This window comes from Myotis yumanensis, unplaced genomic scaffold, assembly GCF_028538775.1.
Source record: "Myotis yumanensis isolate MYYU_CA2020_CCGP unplaced genomic scaffold, mMyoYum1.0.hap1 SCAF_13, whole genome shotgun sequence".
In the NCBI taxonomy this organism is placed as follows: domain Eukaryota; kingdom Metazoa; phylum Chordata; class Mammalia; order Chiroptera; family Vespertilionidae; genus Myotis; species Myotis yumanensis.
Genome location: NW_027223764.1, coordinates 60346029 through 60363877, shown reverse-complemented (window position 1 = coordinate 60363877; position 17849 = coordinate 60346029). Strand labels below are relative to the sequence as shown.

The window sequence follows — 17849 nt, the reverse complement described above, 5'->3', positions numbered from 1 at the left end:
AAATATGTAGATCATATTTAGTGAACAACAAAGTACTCAAATAATAAAGAAACCTTATCCCAAATAATTATGCTCTCTATAAATTTTTTACATAGTTGAGATAATTTAGTCAGTATATGTTCACATCCTGCTATTTGCCTGATAGCTTAAGAATAACTCATTTATTAAAACTCTATAATCATATTTTAAGGAATATTAGTAGTATACTAATTGAAGTTAAAGTGAATGGTTTTGATGTTATAGTTCTTATACATATATTAATTTGAAATTCAATATCAGGGTCAATTGCTTTCTGAAGGTACTCTTAATTTATAACATTAAAAAATTATCAGTGGCCACGTTTATTTACTATTGCTATAAAATGCTGTGTGAACGCATACCCAGTAGCTTGCAACAGCAAGCGTGTAAAAGCTCAACTTGGAACTGATACATCCCACCTCACCCACATCATGTTTGTCTTGGAAACAGACCACGTGGTTAAGTTCAGCTTCAATGGGTAGAACGTATTCTTTCCCCATGGAAGGTGGGTGGGAGAGTAGAGATTACTTTCTGAGCAATAATCTTTTCTCTCCAGGAGCAAATGAGGCCGATTTAACCTTTCATTCATATCAGGAATGGGCTCTTAGTTCATGTAAAATTGGCTTAAATTATCAGTGAATACATTTAAAAGAAGAGGTGTTAGCACTCAGTTTATAATCCGTGAAATCGTTTGTTTGGCCAAGAGGATTTGGGTGCAATCCCAGGGCCCTGCAGAAAGCAGGGAGGTGACTGCTCAGGCGCTGGAGGAGCTGCGATGCGTGACTAAGGCCTGAAGCCTGATGCCAACACTTCCCTCCGGAATTAGTTTTCATCAAGTTTGTTTTGATTATTGTTTATATGTAAACTTTAAATGCATGCATTCCTACGTAGCTAATTCTGTTTCACTCGGCAGGCTGCCTGGAGGCCACAGCTCCCCAGCTTCCCGGCCTCGCTCCTCTCCCCGCCTCCCCGCCGGCTCAGCGGCCTTTCCCGCACTCCCTCCCCGCTCCGGGCCGGCGGACAGGCAGCTTTCTCAGCCCTCGGTCGGCACGGGCGTCGGCGCACCCGCTTGTCATCGGGGTCGGAGGTGACCCAGCTCGTCCCTGTCCTCGTTCCCCACGCAGCCACGTGCCCAGCAGCCGGCATGGGAGGCCCTTCCCCTCCGCGAGCTCCGGTTCGGTACCTGCAGCTGCCGGGTGGGGTCCATGTCGGGGGGAGAAGCTGACACGCGGCGCATTTCTCAGCGGCCTCTGTGCCGCCGGCTCCGCAGCGCCAGGGCGCGGGGCCCGGTGAGGGGAGGGAGCCGGGCTGTGCGCCTTGCCCCGCGTCTCTCCGCTGAGGCTGATCAGCCCGAGGACCAGATCCGGGCGATGGTTGGAGCCCAGAAAGGCCCGCGCCCCTCCGCCGGGTCCGACGCGGGTCTGCGACAGCGGCTTTAGGCCCCGCGTGCGCCAGGAGCTGCGCGTGTTCCTGCGCATCCACCCCACAGCCTCCCGGGCGGTCAGCACCGCCGCTTTCCCGGGGGAACCCGAGTGGGAGGCTGGGTGCTCCCGGGCCAGCAGGGCCCAGACCAGGGTGGCTCCAGCCGCGCGGCCGCTCTGCGGGCTCTGAGTGCGGGGCCGCCGCGGCTGCCGAGAAGGTGGGGGGAGGGGGGCCATGAGGGGCCTGTGGCCGCGGGCGCCCCGCACCTCCTGCGCGGCCCTGGGCGGCGTCTGTGTGCGTGAATCCCCGGTGCTCAGCGCTGTAACCACTGGTCGGTGCTGCTGGTGCGCGCACCTCCTCCTCCGAGGGGACGGGCCTGTGCCCCGCTCCCCTGTCCCCCGCGTGCGGGTGTCTGGCGGGGCGAGGCCCCCTGCCTCCCCGCGAGGGCACACAGACAACCAGACACCCTGCCCTGGTCCGCGCCGCTTTGGGTTGTCTGGGCCCGAGGGGAAGGGAAGGGGGGGAGGATGGGGTCCCAGAGCCGGAGCCGCTGCTGTTCTCTCCAGTTTCCTCCTCTTCCTTAAACGATGGACTTGCGGACGTGCCCGAGCGGCCGTCAGCCCGCAAAGGGGCCCAGGTGCCGGCGGCGGGGCGCCCGCCGAGTGAGGGTCCCAGGGGCGGTTCCGAGCCACAGCCACGCCATGCGGATGGGGGGCGCTTTATTTCCACTCCTTCTCCACTGAAACTCACTTACAGGTCAGCGAGGGTCCCCAACACACTGTCCGGTCTGGCGGAGAGGAGGAGGGAGCGCGGTGCTCCTGGATCAGCTTGTTTACAGCTGAGCTCGTTCACTGGGCAGCACTGTGGGCATTTGTCCATTGGCTGGAGTGAAAGGACTGAAACCTTGCTCCTCCCAGAGCCCCCCTGTGGGGCTAAGGACCCCCCCCCCCAACCAGGGCTTGCAGATGCCCTCATCCTAGCCACCCTCCACTCTGGCCACCACCAAGGGCGGGCATGCCAGGCTTTATCCCAGGGTTCCATGGACAGGAGCCAAGCACAGTGTTTATGACAGGACACATGAGTGGGGAGTGAGGGAGGAGAGTGGGTGGAAGGGGCTGACCTAGAGTAGTTACCGCTGTGGGCTTTGGGGATCCGTCTGGCTGGGCTCTCCAGGACACAGTGTGGAACATGCCTCAGAGGGGTCAGTTCACCTCTGAAGGTGGCTGATGGGAAAGACAGGTGAGGACAAGCGGGAGGCACTGAGGGCTGGGATCTGGCCTCGGGACTGACACCTGGCTCAGCTCCGGAAAGCAGAATGTACCTGTCTCAGGTGGAACTAGCAGCCCGTGGCCTCCTCTTCCTCGAGTTGCACTTCACTTTGCCCGTTGTATGTGTATTTGAATCAAAGGTTTGCCAAACTACACTGGGGAGTTCACATGGAAATTCCCAATAAAAAGAACAAGCCCCTTGGTCTGGGCCACAGCTCCGGGGTGGGCAGGGCCCTGTCTTCCCAGCGGCTGGCTTCCTCCACCACAGGCTGTCAGCTTTGCGCAGGGCAGGGGCGGAGTTAGTTGCCTTTATCAGAGAGCTTGCCTGTTTGCTTTGCGGATGTGTCTCCTGAGTCACTCATTGCATCCCCACTAGACTGTTGGGAGCCACTGGGTGGGCCCCTGGCTCTTAGCACGGCCCCCTGAGACGGTGGGCAGCGGGCTCCTCGGAATCAGAATGCTCCTCCAGGACTCCATTCCAGTCCGAGAATTCCTAACCCCTGACGGTGCTTTTGGATATTCAAGAAACGTCCTTTACCTTGACCCAAATTCCCTCAGCTTCTATCCCATCTCTAAGCTTCCAACCAAATGGACGCAAGTGTGACATCCATTCGGCAGCCTCCTCCTTGTGTTGCTTTGTTCTGAACCAGACTCTTCATCATCTCGTCCGAACTGGTTTTACTCCTTATAAGTGGCAAATTGAGAAGCAATAGACTCTTCCCTACTCCTCTCTTTATGTCACAGAACATGTCTAATTAGTCAGCAAATGCTTTCGGCTTTACCTTCAAAATATAGCACAGTTCCCACTGCTGCATGAGGCATCACCCAAAGCTGCCAGCACAGCCGCCCCATCTCTTCTCCCTCAGCTTATGCCGATGGCCTCCCAATAGGCTTATCTGCTCCCACCGCTGCTCCCAGCACAGCAGGCAGTGCGGTTCTTCTGAGAGCTGACTGGCAGCGTGCCGCCCTTCCTCAAAGCCCCTGCCCAGGCCCTCTCCGACCTCATCTTCTATTCCCTACCACCTCCATCAGCTGCTGCAGCTGCACGCACATCCTTCTTTTCCCTGAAAACCTGGACATCCCTCCCCTGCGACCTGCGCACCTGCCCCTCCTGCAGCCTGGCAAGCGCCTCCCTGTCCATCTGCAATTACAGCCTCATTTCCTTAAGGACACAGATCAAACGTCGTCAGCTGCATGAGGTCCTCTCACCAGCTTTTAAAAGTGAAACTCACTCTCCAACCCCTAGAAATCCCTGTTTTTATTTTTATCTAGCTCTTACCACCACCTAACAATATTTTACTGACTCCCTCATTACCTGGCCCCACCCAATGCAGGACATCTGTCTGTTTGGTTCATTGATTTATCTACATTTTCTAGAATAGGACTTGACCTTAAGAGGCTGCCCAATCATAATTTGGGTGAATCAATCAATACCTTTTCTTGCCTGATCCCCCTCCCCTGGAACAGGAATGTCCTCTCAGTATCAACCAGTCCTAACCCGTTTTCAGAACTTAGAGACTTTCCACAGTCTCCAAGAAGCCTTTCTGACGGCTGTTGTCTATCCTGACTACTGCATTTTCTGAAGCTAAATTACAAATAAAAAAATAATTAGAAATGATCATATTTATCCAGAAAATTGAGGAGATTGTGTGGTCTCCATGCCAACCTCCACAAGTATTAGAGGGAAAGTGACCCCCAAAACTGTGATATCGGACCACTTGTGCTGTAGCTGTTTTGTCTGAACTCACTGAGCACCCTCCCAAGCTCTGCCAGGCTGGAGTTAACACTCACGAATTCTCTGAAGAACTGAGACAGACGGAGATGCAGGAGAAGAGGTGGAACACCTGTAGATTTTAGTGTATTGGTATCTGCTGCTGCATAACCAACCACCCAGCACTTAGTGGCTTAAAACAACGTGTTTATTCTTCATCACAGAGCTCTGAGTGAGCATTGCTGTTGGTCTGGGCTAGGCTCCCCTTTATGTCTTCTGGGTTCACTTGGGTTCCTTCACCAGCTGGTGGACAGGCAGAGGATGGCTGGTCCAGGATAGGCTCACCCATCCTGGGGGTTAAGTGGCTGTTGAGCAAGTGTGAGGACGGTTGGTCACATCCTCCTTCTCAGCATGCTCGCCCAACTGCTTGCACAAAGGGCCAGGTTTCCAGAAGTGTGCATGGAAACACATGCAGTTTCTGGGGGGCGGGGGAGCTTACAATTGTGTAGTGTTATCATATAAACTGCCTTAAGAGTTTGCATTTGAATATTTTAATTCTCAGAGGAAAGTTGGGAACAAAACAGTAATTGCAAGACCAGAGTCTTTGCATTTATGACAACATATGAGCTGAAATCTTCAATATCAAACCAAAGAACTTTAGAGGGCACTGCCCTGCTCTGCTTAGGAAGAGCTTGGCAGCACTGGGCTGTGTGCACATGAGCCTGGCCCCTGGGCTGCCACTCCCTGCCGCAGTCAGCCCAGGGTGCTGGCTCTCTACGCCCGAGGCTGGGTTTGTTCTGTCAATGAAGCAAAAGGAAAGGATGGAAATGGAAACAAGAGAAGAAACAGAGGATTGCTCATGGACTCAAGGACGTTTCAGAATGAAGAAGTTCAGGGCAGATCAGCTGGGTGAGGGAGGAAGTAGGGTTGAGACCAGTATAATCAGAGCTCTTTGGCTTGGGGGCTGCTTGGTCTTGCTATGTGAACATGTTGACGAAATCATGCTTATTCTACAGGATAAAATCCAGCACCCAAGATTGTTAAATGGTGCCAGGTCGTAGGTGGAAGGGTAAGACAGGTTGAGGAGAGCATTTTCTCTCTTTCTCACACCTTAATATTTTCCCAAATTGGTTTATATCAGGCAGGTCATAATTTAATTTTCTTCAAAATTAACATGTTTCACTTTGTTTTCTTTACTCATTATTTTAGAGACAGCCTGGTTAAAACCTTCCCACTCACGAAATTGCTAGTCAAAATATTTTAAAAAGAAAGCTCAAACATTCACTGTTTGCCTCATTAAAAACTAACTCAGGCAGATGGAGAAGAGTGCAATGTGGGCTCTTGCCTTAGTCCCACTTGTCTGTCTCTACCTTCATCTGCCTGCCAGGCTGCAGATCAGCTACCCGACAAGGACGTGGGCCAGGTCCAGAGGCGCTCTTGGCTGCATTTCACAGAAACAGGGTTGAGGTTGGCAGATCTTGCACACACACACACACACACACACACACACACACACGGATAAAGGAACGGTATCAAGGCCAGAGCTGATTATCTGGGAAGAACAGTGTTTCTCCCCAGGTACCATAGAAGGTCAAGAATAAGACCTCAAAGTTTTCTTGTGCAGAAACACTGTGAAACTTGTCTGTTCTGAATACTCACCTATTCTCTGGAAACTTGGAGGAAACACATCAGAAACTGTAGTTTGTTTTTCTAGTTGCTCTGCCCTCCATCTAATTTTTTTAAACATATTTTTATTGATTTCAGAGAGGAAGGGAGAGGGAGAGAGAGAGAGAAACATCAACGGTGAGAGAGAATCATTGATTGCCTGCCTCCTGCACACCCCCTACTGGGGATTGAGCTTGCAACCTGGGCACTTGCCCTTGACCAGAATCAAGCCCGGACCCTTCAGTCCACAGGCTGATGCTCTATCCACTGAGCCAAACCAGCTAGGACCCTCCATCTGGTTTTGAGTCCCCTGCCTGAGTAATCCATTGGACCCTTTCCATTAACTCAGTCATACATTCATTTCTACAAGAGTTTGTTGAGTTCTCACCATGTGCCAGGCTTTCTCCAGGTGGTGCAGCAGGGACAGCCATGCCCCCAGCCCTCACGAAGGTCATCTTGCAGGGATGTGGGTCATAAGAGTCTATTGCAGTAAAACAGGTCCTCTGATGAGGCCAGTGCAAGGGTTTGGGGAGCAGAGAGGAGGGTCACCTGGCTCAGCCTAAATTAACATGCCTGGTTGGGAGCACAGCTCTTCCCCTTGCCTTTAGCAACTTTCACTCCAGAAATGGCTGGGATTGAGAAAGGTAGATGACTATTGGAAGAGAGACACCCCTCCAGTCAGAGTTGGGTGAATTGCTAAGCTGGTATGGAGCCTCTTAGACAACACTGTCCTTAAAGTGGGTCAGAGCCCAGAGCCTAAAAACTAAATATTTTTCAGGGAGCTAAATACTCAAAAGAGAAGAAAAGCTCCCATATTTTCTACTCTCACCCATTCTGAAACCCTCCCCCAAAGTGCCATTGTCCATTCTCTCTCTCATTATCTAGGGAGAGCCAGCACTATGTCAGCCATTCTGTTCAACAGCTTCATGCTGTGGTTTAATCCTCCTGACAGTGTCCTGAAGGAGTTATACGTTTGCCTGCTTTAGAGCTAAAGAAACAGAGACAGAGAGCAGTTTGTTACCTTACCGAAGAGCACACTGCTTCCAAATGACTTTGATTTGTGTGTAAGGTGGGGACCATGGGAGGTCTGATAGGTCCAAGTGTGGGCTGAAACCTGAGGGAGAGCAGGAACCAGTGGGAAAGACTATAGTCCGAAATACACTGGAAAAACTGAGTGACCACGGGGCTAGCATGGGTTGATGTGAGCAAGGGCTCTGGCCTGGCAGGTATAGGCCAAATATCAGTGTCCCTGGAGGGTGGTGTAATAAACAGAAGGGTGCAGTGCACCCTGTACTGCATCTGCCTCTCCAGGGGCAAATCAACCCAGACCCCTCATGTGAATTGGAGGGTGGGAGGGACAGCAAACAGGATCTGGGCAAACATTGCCTCAGGCATCCCAGCGAAGCCGTATCTGGCACAAACCAGACTTGGACACACCTGAGTATCCGGTCTGAAGGACACCTGCCTGTGTGTTGTATCCACTGAAGACGCAGTCCTGTCCCACCTGCAAGTGGTAAAGGGTCTCTGAAGAGAGAACAAGGTCTTTCTAGAACTTATTATAACCAGTTGGGTCTGAAACTCAGCGTGAACCCTCATCCTGGCCTTGGGACACATTGCACTATAAGTGCCAGCTCCGAGCACTGAGCACTGAGCCCAGGGACTCCTTGCAGGTTATGTCCCTGGTGGGCACTGTCCCACTGGTTGAATTTCCTGCAAAATGAATCCATTTTCTCAGGATTCTCTCTCGGAGGAAGGAAAGCGTCCTACCCTTCTGCCATGCCAGAGCCCTGTCTTTGGGCCCCTGGGGCTTCCTCACTGAGACCTAGAAGTCATTGAGATTCTTTGGTGCAACTGGATATTTTAAACTAGGGCACATTTCCCAATCCTGCCTTAAGTCTTTAACCTGGATCTTAGCAAAAGCACTGCCTCCTAGCTGTGGGCCGTTGCTGGTAAAAGGCATCAGGGTGTTAGGTCTGCTCCTCACACAGTGGCAGGCAGACATGAAGGTCAGAACAAGCAACAAGGAGAAGATCCATTATTCTCGCTGTTATATCAGAGAACACTCCTGCCTTTACTCCTCCATCTGCTCTGTTCATCCACATGGACACCAGGGAAGGCTCCTAAAGCTCCTTCTTTTTTTTTTTTCCCCAGGGAACTTCTGGGACTCTCTATTATGCAAATAATAGTCTTAAGTAAAGAATGCACGCCAAGTTACTTGCAATGTAAGCCTCTTTATTATCAACTAATACTGTTTTCAAATTCAAGGCTATTTTTCTAGTTCAGCTCCTCTCCAATCTCTTTATTTTCCTCAGCTGCAGTGACCCCCAATACTTGAATATCCCTGACTATGTCCTTCAGGGGTCTAGCCCCTTGTTATTGTCCCTTTGTTCTCCCTGCTGGGAAAGTCCTACATGTGGCCATTTCTCAGCACCGCCCTTCTTTTAGAGACCAGTTCTCAGTGGAAACTCCTTCATGCTCCCGGAGAGAGTGAACATAGTGTTTTCATGCCCACAAGCCCCGCAGTCAGCCTTCTTACACCTCTTCTCAGGCTGTCTTTTACTCCTCCTGACCAGGAACTTCGTGGGGGCAGCAGCAGCACTTAACTCTGTATCATGCAATGCAAACCAGTGGCAGCCTGACCAGAATGACTCGGTTTGGTTCATGTCTTAGGGTTGTAACAGTCACCTACTGCCAGGCCTATCAAACAACTTCCACCCAAAGTTGAGGTGGTGGCGAGATAGATAGCAAGACAAGGGATGAAGGCAGTCATTGGTCCCGTCTTACTTACTAGATGCAGAAGATAATACCCCAAATTTGCTGCCAAAAAAAAAAAAAAAAGGAGAATATTCTGCAGTCTGGTTCTGTTTAGAATCTTTTCACTTTTCCCACAAGAATTCCTATCCTGCTGGACCAGGCTGTTTGAGTAACTCTATGTTCCTTAGTGCGCTGATTTCAAAGTTTCCCCTTGGTAGTGAGATGGTAGGCATATATATGCTTGGGGGAAATCACCTCTTTATAAATCAATTATTTGAACAATAACATTATGACCTGGATTAGGCCTAGAGTAGAACACACACACACAAATGCTGATGTTGGTGTCAAGTTTTGCCTCTTACCAACTGTAGCACATTGGGAGATTCTCTTAGCATCTCAAACATTCCATTGTAAAATAGAGATGATCATATCTACCACCTTGGGCTGTTATGAGTATCCAATAAAATAATGTGTGTGGAGATCCTATGATAGTAATTGGCATGATACACGTTGACACTTTTCTTTTCTCTCTTGAAAGGTAACCCAACAATGTGCTCTTTCTATTTGGCTACAAGTCAGCTTCTTATGAGAGAGGCCTAGAAATTCAGAACCAAATGCTCATGCTAATTTTATTATATCATCACTTTCTATAACCAAAGGGAAGATCACTCTCAAGACCTAATTCCAAACCTTGTGTAGAAGTGAATTTTTATAACTCCACGATGCTCCCAAGTCCTCCCTAGCCCACTCAGTGCCTGCCTATCTGACAAGCTCAGTCCTGGAATATCTGCTCCATGTTGCTCAGGTCATAGCAGCTGATTTTGCCCCATGGAAAGTTGTGTACATACTGACCCAGAAAGAAGGAGCTTCTGGGATTATTTTGGTTAAAATGAAACCATTGTCATTACTTGTCATGACTGACCTAGCATCAGAGGACTCCACACACTGCTCCTGGGGTCATAGAGTCCAGTGATCTCCCAGTTGCTCTTTCTCAGACCCCTTTCAACATTGCTCCTTGTAGCAAGGGGTATCCTCTTTGTCTGGTAATTGGGCTTGAAGCAAAATTAAAGAAACCATTCACGCCAAGGAGACTTCCTCCAGGTGTGTGTGTGTGTTAGGTGTCCATAGTTTTTTCAACAATGCTCTTGGGAATTAGGAATGATGGTGGTGGAGTCAGAAGATTTTTCATGAGACCCAGAGAACTAAACTAAAGTCCTTCCACGTCTACATTCTGACCCAACACAGACAGAGATGATGGGGAGCAAGCTGTGGCAATTCTCCTCTTAAGAGAACCATATGATGCAGCTATTGAAGGTATCGGTTTCAGAGTCAATTCTCTGTAGATGTGAGTCTGAAATCTGCACAGAAGTGTGACCATGCACACGTCATGGGCATCTCCATACTTCAGTTGCTCCCCCTGTGCAATGGGCATAATAATATAACCAAATTTATCTGTTATAAAGATTAAATAAAGCTTATGGTTGGTGTGGCTCAGTGGTTGAGCATCTACTTATGAACCAGAAGGTCATGGTTCCATTCCTGGTCAGGGCACATGCCCTGGTTGCTGGCTCGATCCCCAATAGTGGGCATGTAGAAGGCAGTGGATCAATGATTCTCTCTCATCATTGATGCTTCATCTCTCTCTCCCTCTCCCTTCCTCTCTAAAATCAATAAAAATATATTTTTAAAAAGATTAAATAAAACAATGCATGTAAAATGTGAATGAAGTGTTTGACACTGCTCAATAAAAGCTGTAAAATCCACTTAAGAGTGAGGAACTCCATGTCACACTGTAAATTTCAGAGTTGAGAAACTACTGAATGGCAGGAATCTAAAGGAGTTTGGATTGGATTGATTTATTAAAAAACAAAACAGTGATAGTTTGCCTGGGGAAAACATTAATTAGTAGAGGGAATGTTGAGGAATTTTTATTCCAATTTAAGCTTTAAAAATGCTTTATATAATATAGTTCTCAACTTTGTTTCAAACGAGATATTGGACTAAGCTTATCCAGAGTTGATTGGATTTGCTGATCTGATTTCCAAGCTTTCATTTCATTACGGATTCATTTTTGTTTGCTGTCTCCATGCTCTTCCTCACCACAATGGAGAATGAACTCATCAAGACAGGGCGGCAGTTCACTCATCCCCAGACAAGGCAAAGCTTCCCTCCAGTGGAGCCACTTCAGTGGTGTCCTGACCTCAGGAAACTGCTGGACCTTGATGGCCCCTTCCTTTCCCTCTGGCTGTGGCTCATTCCTGCCACTGTGTTATGTCCTCCAGATGCATAGAAACCATGGGTCAATATCAGTCACACACTGTCCCAGCCATGTATGTGTGCATGTATGTTTGCCTCCACACACACAACCACATGAGTACATGAAGAAAATGCATATAGCGTACATCCACACAAACATACTAGTACATTGACTAAGTCAGAAACACTCTGATATACATATGTACACAAGAAGGCTGCATCTGATCAATAAGAATAAGTGGCTCCAGCCAATGTGGCTCAGTTGGTTGGGTGTGATCCTGTGCACCAGGAGGTTGTTGGTTCAATTCTGTGTCAAGGGCATATGCCCGAAGGGTGGGCTCAATCCCCAGTGGTGGTATGCAGGAGGCAATCCATCAATGTTTCTCACATCCATATTTCTCTCTCACTCCCCCTCTTCCTTCCCCTATCTCCCAAAATCAATAAAAAATAAAAAATAAGGAAAACAATACTTGCAAGCACATTTTCCCATACCTACTCTCATATTTACAAATAAGCACCACATGTATACACTTTAACCATGTGACTAGACTGTGAGAGTTGAGAAAAGTGAAGTTCTTGTTCTAATCCCCTTCTTTTAATGAAGAGCTTTCTATAGACCCCTAGATCAGCAGGACAATTCCATATCCTATTACAATCTGCCAAAAGGAAATGGATAAATCTATTAGTCTGCCCTTTGCTTGCTTTATCATTGTGACAGACTCTCATGGGTCTACATCCATCAGGCTCTCACACCTCCAGGCAGCCAGTCTCTACCACCAAACTGCAGGTTAATAGCTTCTTAATATCTATTTAATTGCTCATTAATAATTTCAATACTGACTTCTTCCATTAATTGATTAAGAAACAGTTTTGGCAGAAGTGAATAATGAAATCTGGTAGCAACCAACTAGGAAATGAGTTTTCTTGTCATCAAGGCAATCAAGTAGAAATAGTGAGTAAACACGCCGTGCTCCTGGCGAAGTTTTGGACTGGCAGGGCCTTTGTGACTCAGCTGCATCAGCATTTCTCAAACTGCGATGACAGTTTTCTAGGGAAATCAGCATTCTGTGATTACATAAGTCAGGCATGCACATCTCTTAGGTTTTGAATCAATGTCAGCATTAAAAAAAAAAAAAAAAAAAGCTCTGAGAGACCCCACTTTGAGAAACCCAGTTTCATACCTCAGCTGATCTTCACCAACTTTATTTGTCACATTTCTTACTGAATACCATGAGAGTTATCTATGCTGCATCATGGATTACCCCATATTTAGTAGCTTAAAGCAACAACGATGGGTTATTTTTCATAATTCTGTGGATTCCCTGTGCTGGAAGGTACATGATGGTTGGGCAGTTGATGTTATCGCCTCATGTCTTCTCCATGTGGTTTCTCATTCTTCAAAAAGCGTCCTTGCAAATGAGCTTATGGCAATGTCTCATCAGGGCAAACAACAGGAACAACAAGGCTTCTAAAGGTCTACCTCTGAAAGTCACTGCATTACGTCTGCTGTATAATATGAAATGAATCAAGTGCCAAGGCCAGGCTAGGTTCTAGGGGGATATAAATCAATGTCTTCTGTTGATGGAAGAACAGTCAGATTGCAAATGGGGCAGATGGAATATTGTCACTGTCTTTGAATATAATCTGCTACTGAACAGTTCTCAGAGGTCTGTTTAGGAAATGTGAATATAGAACAAACTCTGCATTTTCTAGATTAGGACACAGGGATGTAGAGAGCGCCTGGGAAAGGCCCCTGAGCTGATTGTCATCTGAATCCAGTGGCACCTGGCAGAGCCAAGCCCTGGAAACATACCTTTCCAGAGGCAGGTGTGTTGTCAGTCTGACCTTTAGCTCGGCGCCAGCGGGTGGATTTCATTATCTAAATTCAGCCAGGCACCAGGAACAAAAACAATTATCCGGGCCCACCCAGAAGTGACAATTACAAAGAAGCCCAAGATTGCACATATTTTCTTTATCATAAACTTTAGTAAAACTTCCTGGTATCTTACTGTATAAAATAAATGCTCTGTATCAGCTCTGGGTCACTGTCTCTCCATCAGAGGACAACTGTCCCACTGGTCCCAGCTTTCCCTACTGTCTTTGTGTCTGTCTCTTTCATTTTCTCAATCCCGCGTCGCCCCTACTCAGGACTCCTGTCCACTCTCTAGCTGTGCTGGTCATGGAAAAGAAAGAAATATTTATATAGGAACTCGTGTATGGAATTATTTGCCCAAGGACACATATCTGATTATCAACAGAGAGAGATTAGAATCTAAACCCCAGATGCCAATCTTTTGTCTTTACCACCATGCTTGAAAAAGATTCTCAGCTGACCCCGAATGACTGAAATGACACCCAAACACCTACTCCTGGATTTTGGGAGCCAAGACCCTGATCCCGGTCATCTAAGCAGGTCCAGCTGGGCTTGTCAGATAATGAAAAACTGATTGTAAACCATGGATCCAGCTTTCTGTGCCTTTATCCCAAGAGTGATAGGTTCTGGAAATAGCCAAACTTGGAGACTTTGAATGACATGAGTGAGTCTCAGAAGCTTTTTGTAAGATAAAGTAACCTTCTTCCCCCCACAAGTTCTCAGCCATATTGTCTGGAAGTCCACTGAATTTTGTACAGTTATGATTCATATCAGATCTTCACCTAACTTCCCATGGCTTTCAAACCACAATTCATACCAACCCTTTGACATCACATTAATAAAATTATAAAATGCTTCTTTTACTTGGCAATTTATCCTGAACATGCCTTCTATACTCTTACTACGCTTTTGAGAAAATCCTGGAATAATAACTATTTCATGAATCCTTGCTGAACTATACAAGATAAGCACTAAAACTTACCCCATTTTTTAAAAAATATATTATTATTGATTTCAAAGAGGAAGGAAGAGGGATAGAGAGACAGAAACATCAATGATGAGAGGGAATCATTGATTGGCTGCCTCCTGCATGCCCCCTACTGGGGATCAAGCCTGCAACCCAAATGTGCCCTTGACTGGAATCCAATCCGGGTCCCTTCAGTCCACAGGCTGATGCTTTATCCACTGAGCCAAACTCGCTAGGGCCTTACCCCAGTTTTTATGTCTATAAATTTAGCTCAAGACTTCTCTATTTATTAGTATGGACCCTTACTTCCCATACTTTTCAGGATTTTCTTGAGCCAACTGAATATATATATATATATATATATATATATAGTATAATATACTAATTAGACCAGACAGATGAATGACCTTCCAGACATCATACTGGACGTCCTTCCGGACGAAGCTGCAATGGTGGGGGCTGAGGCAGAGGCGGTTAGGGGCGATCAGGCAGGCAGGCAGGACAGTGGTTAGGAGCCAGCGGTCCCAAATTGGGAGAGGAATGTTTGAGGGGTCCTGCATTGTGAGAGGTTGCAGGCTGGGCTGAGGGACCCCCACCTCTGGTATACGAATGAAAAAAAGCCTAAATGACTGAATGACTGAACGACTGGTTGACCTGTCGCTGTGATGTGCACTGACCACCAGGGGGCAGACACTCAATGCAGGAGCTGCCCCTGGTAGTCAGTGCGCTCTCACAGTGGGAGTGCTGCTCAGCTGACTGACAGGCTCATGGCTGGAGAGCGCAACCGCAGTGGCATGAGCCTCTTCTGCCTCTGTGGCAGTGGGGCGGCTGGTGCAGAGGGGCCAGGATGAGCGGGAGTGGCACGGCACCCAGCCCAGGTTTGGGCTCCTCCTCACCTGCCGCTTTGTGCACTACTACATCCCTCGAGGGGTCCTGGATTGTGAGAGGGTTCAGGCCAGGCTGAGGGACCCTACTGGTGCACAAATCCATGCACAGGGCCTCTAGTGTGTGTGTGTGTGTGTGTGTGTGTGTATTACTTGAAAAAAAAATATATAAATATATATTACTTGAATGTATTATAAGTTCAGTTTATATCTGTGTATATTATGTATCTATGTATGTATGTATCTATTTCTCACCTCTTTTTATTTATTTGTAACAGGTTCCCTTTTAGTCTGTTTTATTATAATACCAGTACTGTAACTCTTGCACTCTCTGATGGGAGGGTCACATCTGAAAGGCTTTTTGCAAATGCCTAAGGTCAAATCTGCTGCTTCAGTGCCTGGGAATACTTGGTGGTGATGACTTGATCAGTATTTCCAGAACACTGGCTCCTAGCAAAATTACTTAAACATTTTGCATTGCCTTCAAATGTTTCAGCTTTCTTTCCTCAGAAAAGCTAATGAAAGAGAAACATTAACACTAAGGCTAATAATTGCAGGAAAAAAAAGTTATATGTACACTTCACTGACAATATATAAGACTACTAGAGGCCCAGCATGCAAAATCACACGACACCCAGACCCCCCTGCGCGAGCCACGGGTCCCTCCTCCACTGCGTGAGCTGTGGGCCCTGCCAGCCCTGCGTGAACCACGCGTCCCGGCCTGCAAGAGGTGCTCCATGCACCTCCTGGTGACCAGTTGTTTGGTCATTCTGCCATTATGGCATCATGACCACAGGCCTTTTATGATATAGATAGTTTTATCTTCCTTCTGTAATACATTTATTATGACCAGGGCACAACCTTTCTCTGGATGTCATTTTCAGCTGGTGTGTCACGGCATGAAAGAGTATAAAGATTACATCTACTTTCTATTCTAAGCCTGTTACAGGCAGGAGGATCCCATGGCTTTAACTTATACATGAAGAGCAAGGGTGGGGTGAAGTCTGTAGGCCGGCACTTAAATCTAAGATCACCTGGACACTGAAGAGGAGAAGGAAAAGAAGAGACTATATTATAAACAGCCAATACCAAATAAACCCTGAAAGATTTCTCTGGAAATGCTGTTGAAATTCAGCTCAAACCTTTATTTGTTGGTGTGTTTGATTTTCACTGAGGCTGAGGGTAGAAGGAGCAGAAAGGCAAATACCTCCTGTGGTGTCTTTGTTTGAGGACAGGGAGGAAGGTTAACTGATGACATTCATGGGCCAAGAAGAAAATCCCCTTTGAGCTGCCTCAGACCTTGGGAGGTGCCAATCTTCCTGGGCCTGATATTCAAGTCCCCTGAGTGTGGCTCTTGGTCTAGTTGGCAGCACTCAGCAGCAAGTGACATTTTGGAGACTGGCCTAATCTGATGAACAATTAAATCATATTCCCCTGAAATGAGCCTTTCCAAATATCGCCTATGCTCAGGTCAAGATAGATAGTCAAACAGTGAAAATGCATTGGTTTAAAAATGAAATGGCCTCTAACACAAATTGAAGCCGTCCACTGTGCAATGATCCGTCTTTCTAAACTCTCTACGTCACCTGGAACCTCTTTTCCCTTTAAGCCACCTGCCCTCACACTCACCGCTCCGCTTCTGACCTGGCTTTCTACCTATTGCCGCACTAGGATTAGTCGCACGTGTCAGTGTTATTTCTGCTGCTTGGCTGCCCAGTTAATATGTGTGTAACTGTGGATTACTTACAGTTCTTTGCAGTTCGTACGTCAGTGGCAAATGCAGAAGCAAAGTGGCAAGGGGCCTCATAAGGAGCCAGCAAAGTTACTGCAGCCTTGTAACTGGGCAGTGGGGCCAGTTTCCTGTGAAAATGTCAAGTTTCAAGGGATCATATTCATGAAGGAGTGAAGGTAAAATGCTTCAAATTATACTTTTAAAGGAATGAACAACCCAGAGGAAAGCCTCGTGCCCTCCCGGGTGAGGAAGGTTGTTCAAAGGTGTGTACACAGGGAAGTACAAGCCCCAATGGCAAGTTCTATTGAGCCAACACATTAGAAACAATCAGGAAGATTGATTGTTAGAACTTGGGTTCAATAATCACTGACCCAAATACTAAAAAAAACAACAACTCAGCTTTATCCCTTAAAAAAGTGAAGGCCTGGGGAGGGGGCAGGAGTGAGGAGGAGACGGTCGGTGGGTGGAAAAGGGGAGCATCTGTAATACTTTCAACACTAAATATAAATTTTAAAAAACTCTTCCCTCTCAGTGGAGTGGGTAGTCTCTGCAAAGCAAGTCATCTTTAGAGACTACAGAGAGGGTGTTGCTATCGCTCTGTCTGTAAGCTAGAGCTCGCACACCTGCTCCTCTCCACGCAAACCGGAATGCATTTCCCAATAAATACATACATTTTATTATAAAGGGGCTTTTAGGGCTTCTGATCCTGGAATATGGAGTAGACATACTTTTCTATATTCTTCCCACCATGTACAACTGAAAACTTCGGACATTATCCATAAAGCAAACATAAGAAGTTCTGAGAAGCTGAGAGAAAGGAGCCAGGCCAGAGACTGCAGGCCCAGGAGACACATCGCGATGTGTCCTGGGTTGATTTTGGCCTCAGGTATTTCAGTTGCCGAGGAAGCCAGCGCCTTGGAAATGCAGAGTGCAGGCCACATAAGCCATAACCAAAGGCTGTTCTCTCTGAGAGCCCAGGAAAGATCGACCTCACAAAACAGGAAACTTTCAGACAAAACCATTTTATTCCCACCAAACATGCAAGAAAAGATGGGAGCTGCATCCTCAACCACACAAGAGCCAGGCAGGAGCCCAGGCCTCCCGTGTGGCACTTCAATGAGGCACCCCAGCATCTCACCAGGGCGGCGTCGGGAAGGCCAAGCAGGGATCTGGGACTTGCATCTCCACTGGCCTCTAAATGGGCGTCCTGAATGTCCACGCACAGCCACGCCCGAGGGCACCCAGTGGAGCCGGGACGTCCCGCTGATCCCAGGCCGCCCTCACTGTGGTGTCGGTGGG

At 47.5% G+C, this 17849-nt stretch overlaps 1 pseudogene; it reads left to right on the top strand.

Moving 5' to 3' along the window:
• Nucleotides 1-17849, top strand: part of LOC139021570 (cytoplasmic aconitate hydratase-like) — a 65859-nt pseudogene that overhangs the window by 45365 nt on the left and 2645 nt on the right.